At 43.5% G+C, this 8,933-nt stretch overlaps 2 pseudogenes; one reads left to right on the top strand and one right to left on the bottom strand.

Moving 5' to 3' along the window:
- The first annotated feature begins 658 nt into the window (after positions 1-658).
- On the top strand, positions 659-3,488 carry LOC136515403 (GATA transcription factor 16-like; annotated as a pseudogene).
- Positions 3,489-4,360: 872 nt separating this feature from the next.
- LOC136517960 (nifU-like protein 4, mitochondrial) lies at positions 4,361-7,813 on the bottom strand (annotated as a pseudogene).
- Positions 7,814-8,933: the final 1,120 nt, after the last annotated feature.

Below are 8,933 nucleotides of genomic sequence, written 5' to 3'. Positions count from 1 at the left end.
GAAATTGGTAGCTGATGGATAAGGAAGACACTTACACCCTATCGTGTTTCATGTGTGTGTAGTGGTTTCGCTATGTGACCACCGTGGGTTCAAAATGCCCTCTAGAATGTGTGAAGTGGGCGGTGGGCCACTTGGTACGTGTATTTTGTTGGAACTAAGGGGCCGTTGGGCAGGGCTCTGCGGGCTGTTCGGGCTCCCGCTCCTGCCGAAGCCCTGCCAAACGGTAATAACCGGAAGAACAGCTCCGCCGGCGAAGCCCAAAGGAGGCGGAGCCATTTTTCTACTGCGCCAACGGAGCCACGAAAACGAGCTTCTCCTGGCTCCTTTGTCAAGGCGCGAAAAGACACAGTAGGATGGTGGTCCTCCATCGTTGGTTCGAGTGTGCATTCGTTTTCCCTACGTGCGCATGTTGTGCCTGTACGTAAAGAAAGAGGAGCCGCTAGCAAGAATACGAGAAAGGGAACAACAAAAATACAAGAGAGAGAAAAAGTAAATGATGGCTCCGATAATTTAGGCAGTGTTCGGCTGGGATAAAAATTTTCACTGTTCATGCTGGAATATCGTGAGAGAAAAATACTGCTCCGGGTGAAAAAAGAAGCCGAACAAGCCGGCTGTTTTCTCAGCCGAACACTGCCTTAGAAATAGACCCGGGTTCCCAATGCAAAAGGTAAAACCAAATTTTCTAGGTTGGGTTTAACTAGACCTGCGCCGTAGTAAAATAATAAGTGGGATATTGGTCCTGTTCGGCTTACCCCATATTCGGTTTGTTCGGCTTATTTTTTTCAGCCGGAATAATGTTTCTCTCTCACAACAATTCAGCCGAACAATGTTTTTCAGTCAGTTTCAGCCAAGATTCAGCAAGCCTAAGGGGGCCATTATAGACATTTACCATCTTTAAGGAGCCGTTTTGCCAAATGTTTTTCCTGAACGGCTTTAGCTCCTTCAGAGAAACCACTTTTTTTATAGGAGCCAGAGCTGAAGCTATGTTTGGAGGAGACAGAGCCTTGCCGAACAGGCCCTAGGTATCCACTATCCATAAGGGTAAATAAGACGTAATTTAGCGTAACCAGGACTCGTTTCGGTGTTGGGGGTACAACTTACTAGTTATCGGCTACAATTAGCAAGTAGGGATCAAATAGACCTGCTAACCTTTAGCAACCGGAGGTGCTAACAATAAATTCATTAGTGAATGGCTCTCTTCGCTTCTCTTATAATCAGTTTTTTTCAACTTGTTTTTTTAGTCGAAACAGTGTTTTTCTCTCACAGCAAATCAGTCGGAACAGTGTTTCGGCTCGTTTTTTCAGCGAAGCGAACGGGCCGATCATAATACATTCGTCGTAGGGTAAACCACGAGCTTCAGGCCTCCCCCCACATATTATTCGACATATATGGTTTAAGTAACCCTTATATTAATAATTAGTAGCTTTTTAACTATTATACCTAACTAATAACGGAATCTCTAAACATATAATTTTACACACTAGTAAGAAGAAAAAGATTATTACTCCAACTAGGGGTTGTTGTGGTTTAAGTGTTGGGACCGAGGCTAGTGATCAGAAGATCGGATGAGATGAGGACTCTCGAGCCTAGGATCACCGGCCCGGATGCGTGGTGTGGGGCCCACAGCGCAGCCCATACCTCTCTCTCTCCATCTACGCCCCTTATGTACGTCGTTGTGGCGTGGCTGCTTCCACCACTCGTGCCGCTGCCGCTGGGACTCGTCTCGTCTCTCGTCTCCCTCCACCATCGTCATCACTCTTCCATTCTCCCCCAACCCTCCACTGCTCCACGCCCCTCTGGCCCCTCTCTCTCTCTCCCTCTCCCTCTCCCTCTCCACACAGCTCACGTACTCTCCAAGAAACAGAGCGATCGAGGCCAGCACGCAAGGAGCCGTCTCGACGAGATCGACACACCCAGCAGGATCGATCGGTCGGTCAGAGATGATGGATTCCGCCCGAGCATCACAAGGTTTGTGCCCCTCCTCTCGTCCGTCCTGATCAACAGCTCTTCATCCTCTCCTATCCTCTGTTTCTTTTACAAGTATATGCCAAAGAGAAGAGGAAGCATTTTTTTTTGTACTTTTGCCTCTGATGATGATCTCCTTGGCTGCCTGGTCTCGCTCCTTCAGGTGATCGGGATCGCGCCGGCGCCGGCGGCGGAGGCCGGGAGACCGTGCTGCGTCGAGTGCCACACCACCGCGACGCCCATGTGGCGCGGCGGGCCGACGGGGCCCAGGGTAAGCTAGCGCTGCTCTCTCTGTTCCTTGTTGTGCTGCCTGGAGGCGATCGGAGCTCTCGATCAGAGCTATGGAGTGATCAGAGCAGTTGATCGCGGCCGATCACCTCTTCTTGGTGTGGATTGCACAGTAATTAAAAGGGGATGATCACATCACATCACATATATAGCAAGTTGATGATCTAGCTAGGTACTAATTTGGATTTAGGAGACTGGCTGGCGAGATCAGATGATGATGATACGGTGAATGATTATTCCTTCCAATCATGGCTCCATCGATTAGCCTAGCTAGCCGCCGCCCTCGCATGAGAAAAGGGAGGGCTCAGAATCTCTAGCCGCCGCTTTGATTGATTCCGCTTGGGTTTGGGTGGTTAGGTGAGCTGTTCCAAGCAAAGCAACGGTGCTAACCTCCCACCCCCAGCTAATTCCCGCTATCGGCTATGTGTGTGAACGCTTAAAAAAATGGGGGAAGCCAATGCAAGCTAGCTTCCCTGATACCGTTCTTCTAGTTCCTAATCTCATTTGTTTATGTATATATTGCTCCAGCCAATTGTTTAGCCCCTTAGGGGCATCCCATATACATAACTGACATCTCTTGTTCCTATCCAGTACCATTATCAACACAGCAAGCAAACAGCACAAAACAATTTAGAAAAAAAAATGATGACTAGTACTAGCTAGTGTGTTCCTATCCAGTACCATCATCAACAGAGCAAGCAATCAGCACACAAAAATTTAGAAAAAAAAATTATGAGTTAGTACTAGCTAGTGATCGCGGATGTATGCCAATATATCATCATACTGTTTTTTTTCTCCTTCGAAAAACTGCTTGCAGGACCTGCCAGGCAAATATATTAATAGAGGAGAGAATATATCATCATAGTGTGAAATGATCTTTATGGTACTTGATGTTTTGGATGAGCATTAAGCAATCTTCTTAATTTGATCTGGTTGCAGTCGCTTTGCAATGCGTGCGGGATCCGGTACAGGAAGAAGCGGAGGCAACAACTTGGTCTTGACACCACCAAGAAACCACAACAAAACCCAGCCGCAGCCACCACAGCCACAGCAACAGCCAACAGCAACATCAAGATCACAGTCCAGCAACAAGTGCAGTCGTCAAAGACAACAACAAAAGTAGCAACCTCCAAGTGGTGAAAGAAACGGAGGGTCCTGATGGGGAGTGGAGGATGGCCGCAATCCTGCTCATGGCCTTGTCCTCCTCATCCAGATCCACGCTGCTACATGGCTAGCAGGATCTCAGCACACCCAACCCAGAGAGGCTGCTCTGCTCAATTGTTGTGTACATATACAGGACACAGAAGAAACACAAACAGACCACCCAGTGGTTCCAAGCCAACCATGTAACTTTCCTGGATTCTCAAGAAGATGGCCCTCTTTCCAGGATGAAGCTGATGTTGAAGGCCTGGATTTGATTTTTGGATTCACCCACCTCTTGTGCTGCTGCAGGTCTAATGATCTTGCTGTGTTGTGTCGTGTCATGTTCGAACCCGAAAGTGAAGTTGACTTGGGAAGGCTTGTTTGCCCTACATGGTAAGATAGATGGTGGTCCTTGTCTCTGTTGTTGTTGATAGGCCTCTTTAATTGTGATTAACAATGTATAAGAGGCCCTTTTGCCTCACTCCCATGTCTCTCCATTATTTTTCCCTATACATTTTTTCTTCTTTCATTGCCACTGTATGTGTTTTATCCCCCTTGATTAATTCCCATGTATGTTCTTTGTTATTACTCCTTGATTGAGGATGGGTGATCAAAAGCAGGCATCGCCCTTCTTGATGTTTAATAAAAGATCGAAGTGGATATAATGATCTATGCGTCCCATTCAGATGCAAAAAAGTTTTTTCACCTTGTTTTATGTGGCAAACAGAGCTGCCGCAGCCGCTTCTGCTGCACTCACAATTACCGTAGAAAAAGCGGCTGCAGCCGCAGCCAAACAGGCCCACTTCTGCCACACCAACAGAAAAAAAAAACAAAGTTTCTGGCATCTTAAATGACCAACCGAATTAGAAAATTATAATTGGAATATTTCAAACCACCGTAGAAGCAATATAAATGATACACAGCAGATTGATGATAGGAATATCATCAGGCATAAGCAAAAATAACCCCGTGAAGTATTTTTCATGCAAAATTTGATAGCTTCGTATTTAATTAGACATACTCAGATATATACAGAAATTCAACAAAAATAAAACAGCAATCACTGTGCCACTTTATTCGGATCCTAGTGCAAGTGCAACTGATGTTGGCTCAGACTATTGATGCCTCTGCTATCTATCATAGCCTGCCTCCTGCATACGTCAGGATCGGTGCTGGCTGCTAATCATAGTAAAATGCTCAGGCCATTCTTGGTCTCTCAAAAGGCAAACATATGGATAACCTTTTCGGATGTAGAAATACCGGGAAACATCATAAGTGCAAAGTTGCTATAACTTTTGAAGAGGCTGTGTTGACCCTCAAAACCTGTAAGAACTCTCACTCCATCTATCCAGCCAGTTCAGCTTCCTCATCACCATCAAACTCCTGCTCTACTCCTTTCACCTGTTAATTATAGAAGTATTATGACAAATTAGCATAGTTGAAGTCTTGAGAATTGCCAATGGGAATAGATGGATCAATGGATAATTAAGGAAAACCCATCATAAGGAACAAATGCAATAGGAACTAATTTCCTGAATGTGACCAAATGACAACCATTCTAGTTGTCAAATAGAGAACACTTTTTGAGCCACATGCATTAAGGAACAGCAGGAAGAACATAATAAATCACTTCACATTCTAGTTATCAAACAGAGAACATTTTTTGAGCCACGAGCATGAAGGAACAGCAGCAAGAACAGAATAAATCACTTCACATTCTAGTTATCAAATAGAGAACATTTTTTGAGCCACGAGCATTATGGAACAGCAGCAAAGAACAGAATAATCACTTCACATCACCTCAGGCACATAGTGCATAAACATGTTTTCTATCCCAGACTTCAATGTGACTGATGAACTTGGACAGCCGCTGCAGGCACCTTGCATTTTAAGCTTAACTATCCCGTTTTCTCTGAAAGGATAGTGTTCTAGTGAGACAAGGAAACCAAATTCTTAGTAGCAGACCACACGTGAGGGGAGGAGGGAAAGACTCACGGATCAAATCCTCGTATTCAATGTCACCACCATCATCTTGAACAGCTGGTCGAATACGAGTCTCCAACAATTCTTTTATCATGGCAACTATTTCTGAATCATCCTAGGAGGAAACAGTGCAAGAAAGATTCAGTGTCACAAGGCAAATAATAGCCAACATAACATATACTGATTTTGAAATGTATGTTGTCAGTGCTAGGTAACATCATGGACTCTTAGTATAATAAGAGGATTCAGGGTCTCAAAACTTTTTTTTTTTGGTAACCTAGGTACCAGTATAGCTCCATTATAGATTACTAGAATTAGATTCTGAGGCAATGTAGTGCAAAGAGTCCATAGTATCACTCTCTGTCTCATCATAAGAGGTCACATCTTCATATGAGTTGATGATCATTGCAATCCTATTATTTCTACCAACTGGTGCACATACAGGACTGAATCAACACATTCAAGAATCATTTAAGCAATTCCTACAAAAACAAGTCATATAATAGCCACAATTCCATTTTACACCTACCTATCGGTGACAGGCATACAGGATTTAATCCTCATATTCAAAATGAAGCAAAGTTAAGCAACTTCAATCATGGCATAAATGAGTTCCATTTTATTGTGCTCCTAATCTATATTTTTCCATGTATGGATCATACATACTTTCGCAGATATTTACTATTGAATATGGCATGTGTGGGCATCCCTACCATATCTTGCCTAGACCCAGTACAGTACTGTACACTTTACATGCTGCCTCAATAGACAACCGATTGCCCCATTTGCAATGTTATTAGAAGTTAGAACATCCAAGAAACTATCCCTATAGGTTTTCTCTGTTACAATATAAAGCATATGGTTTCAGGTCTTGTGATAATAAAATGCCAGAGTAGACAGGGAAGTTCAGAAAAGCAAGACAAGGAAAATAAATGCTGGACGGATAGTTTACAGAAACTAGTTGAGATACCTCATGAATTGCTGTGTCCATAGAAGCTGCAGCATTTGAGTCCAGAAAAAGTGGTTGTCCAGATGAGTAAAAATCCATTATCGCAGCAAAAACCTCAGGCTTGAGGTAATCCCAAGAAGTTTCTTCTGATTTTGTAACAGTTACAAAATCAGATCCAAAGAATACCCTGGTTACTCCTGCATACAGATTCCAATGTTGTGTCAAAAGAGTTAACACTTCAGTAAAAGGCTGATACTTAATGCAAGAAAACCCAATCTAACCAGCAGCTCAATATGTCTTCCAAAATTGTGCTCTTTCTTATATCATGTTCGACACTACTACTTCACCCATCCCCATGCTGCCATCAATACTGGTCTTTTGTCCCACTTCACTTCACTAAATTTCTCTATGGAATCTATTAAGTAACAGAAGGGCTTAGAATGGTAACTTTAGCATCTCTTCTTCAGCTATGAAGACAAAGTTTTTGTTGGAGCTAAACTAATTGTCTGCAGGTAATGATACAATAAAACAAACTGAGAAGTGAGAAGGAAAATTAGTGAAGTGACCAAAAATAGAGATAACCCTATTGTTTAGCATCAGAAACTGTTATTGGCACCAAGTTATGAAAGTAAACAGCTCATTCCTATAACCCGACCGTTCTTTCAAGAACTGGCACATGTCACCAGTAGGACACTTAAGAGTAACTAAATGAATATAAAGCTTGTAGAACTACAAGAGCAAAGGCACAAATGGAAATGAAAATGAATGCAACAGGCGACAGGGGGGGGAGGCATAAATGTACCATCAATAGCAAACAGCGCCTTAGCCAAAGGGGATGTCATCGCAGTGCGAGCATTAGGGAAATCAGAGCTCCCAACCTCCATAATTGGCTTTCCAGGATAGAACATGAGTGACTGCGGGTTCGGGGTCGACTGCGTCTGGATGAACATGGTCCTCTTCTGCCCTCCTGCACATGACACAGTTTTCATTTCTCCCAAACAAAGAACACATTAATGGATTCATCACAAGAACAAGGTCACCAACAAATCAAATTCCACTGCAGCTCAACATTTTGGCACAACAAATGCGCACGACCAATCATATAACAGTGCTGATTGCTACCTCAATCCGATGATATAGGTATCTCTTACCACCACAGTAGCCTAAACTAATTCGCTGATCCAACCTTTTCGAGCTGTAAAAAACACGCCTTTAAGCTAAACCAAGACGGAGGGAGTGGGAGAGCAAACCCTAACCTCCGAATCGATCCCATGGATAGGAGGCGGGCTTCCTGGCGACCGGCCGCGCGAACGGCGGCGACTTCAGACGGTCGAGGGGGCCGGACGCCGCTGAGGATAGGAACCGGGGCGGGGGTCGCCGCCACGGTTGCGTCGCCTGAGGCCTCCCATGGAGCCGGAACGCGAGCACGAGAAGCCTTCTCCTCGCCATGGCCGTAGGTGGTCTCCTCGATGCGTCCTTGCAACGTTGTGCTCTCCTGCTTTCTCTTCTCCTTCCTTTAGGTCGGCTGGTCTAATGGGCCTGAAGCCTGGTCACTCATGGGCCGGACTAGAGATTTGCAGCCCAGAAGAGGGCACCAGCGGATGGGTACCTTTTAGCGTGGGTTCTGGGCCGTTTAGATCAAAAACTCAACCTTACTATGGGAACGCGTAAGTTTTTGAAATATTTAACAATCTTTTTTTTTCTAAAGTTAGCCGATAAATTGATGTAAATAAATATATGTTTTGCCATGTTCCCTTCTTCTTTGGCAATGTAATTGGAAAACGTAGGATAGTACTCTTCTTTTTACTCAGTGACATCAAGCTAGCAAGTCTAAGTGGAGTTCGTTGTCATTAGCTTAATCATGTTAGTGCGAAAGCACACGTAGCCTAATAGTTATAAGAGTCTCGGTAGCATCTTAAGTCTGCGTTTCGACTTCCCGTGGGAACGAATTTTTCAGGATTTAACGGCGTTGTGCTATTAGTGACAGGTGACGTTCCCGTTGACAGCGAGACGCCTACGATTACTTCGCCAATCTCGAGGATTTATCAGCCCAGTCTTCGTGTGGGCGTCTACGTTGTACTGTGTAATTCTAAAAAAGAAGAAGATCCTCATAGGGGTAGGGTTTGCGTGTGTGCGTTTATAGGGGTGAGTGTACATGCATTTTGAGCGTCTACATAACTGCATTGTACTATGTAGTTCGCAAAAAAAAGCTTAATCATATTAGTAATTACACTCGTTCTACCAAATTAAAGTACCTTAAGTTTGAATAACTATATTGAAAAATATCTTATTTATGATATCAAATAAGTTACACTCGTCCTACCAAATTAAAGTACCTTAAGTTTGAATAACTATATTGAAAAATATCTTATTTATGATATCAAATAAGTTACACTCGTCCTACCAAATTAAAGTACCTTAAGTTTGAATAACTATATTAAAAATATCTTATTTATGATATCAAATAAGTATCATTAGGTTCGTAATGTAATATATTTTTATGGCATTAAGTCCACTTTTGTCCTCTCAACTATTGAGTTCGTCTAATTTTGACCCTCAACTACAAAACCCTCTAATGCTAGGACCCTAACTGTCAAAATCGTTC

This window comes from Miscanthus floridulus, chromosome 17 (genome assembly GCF_019320115.1).
Source record: "Miscanthus floridulus cultivar M001 chromosome 17, ASM1932011v1, whole genome shotgun sequence".
NCBI lineage: Eukaryota > Viridiplantae > Streptophyta > Magnoliopsida > Poales > Poaceae > Miscanthus > Miscanthus floridulus.
The sequence above is the reverse complement of the archived record's forward strand: the minus strand, read 5'-3'. Positions and strand labels throughout refer to the sequence as shown.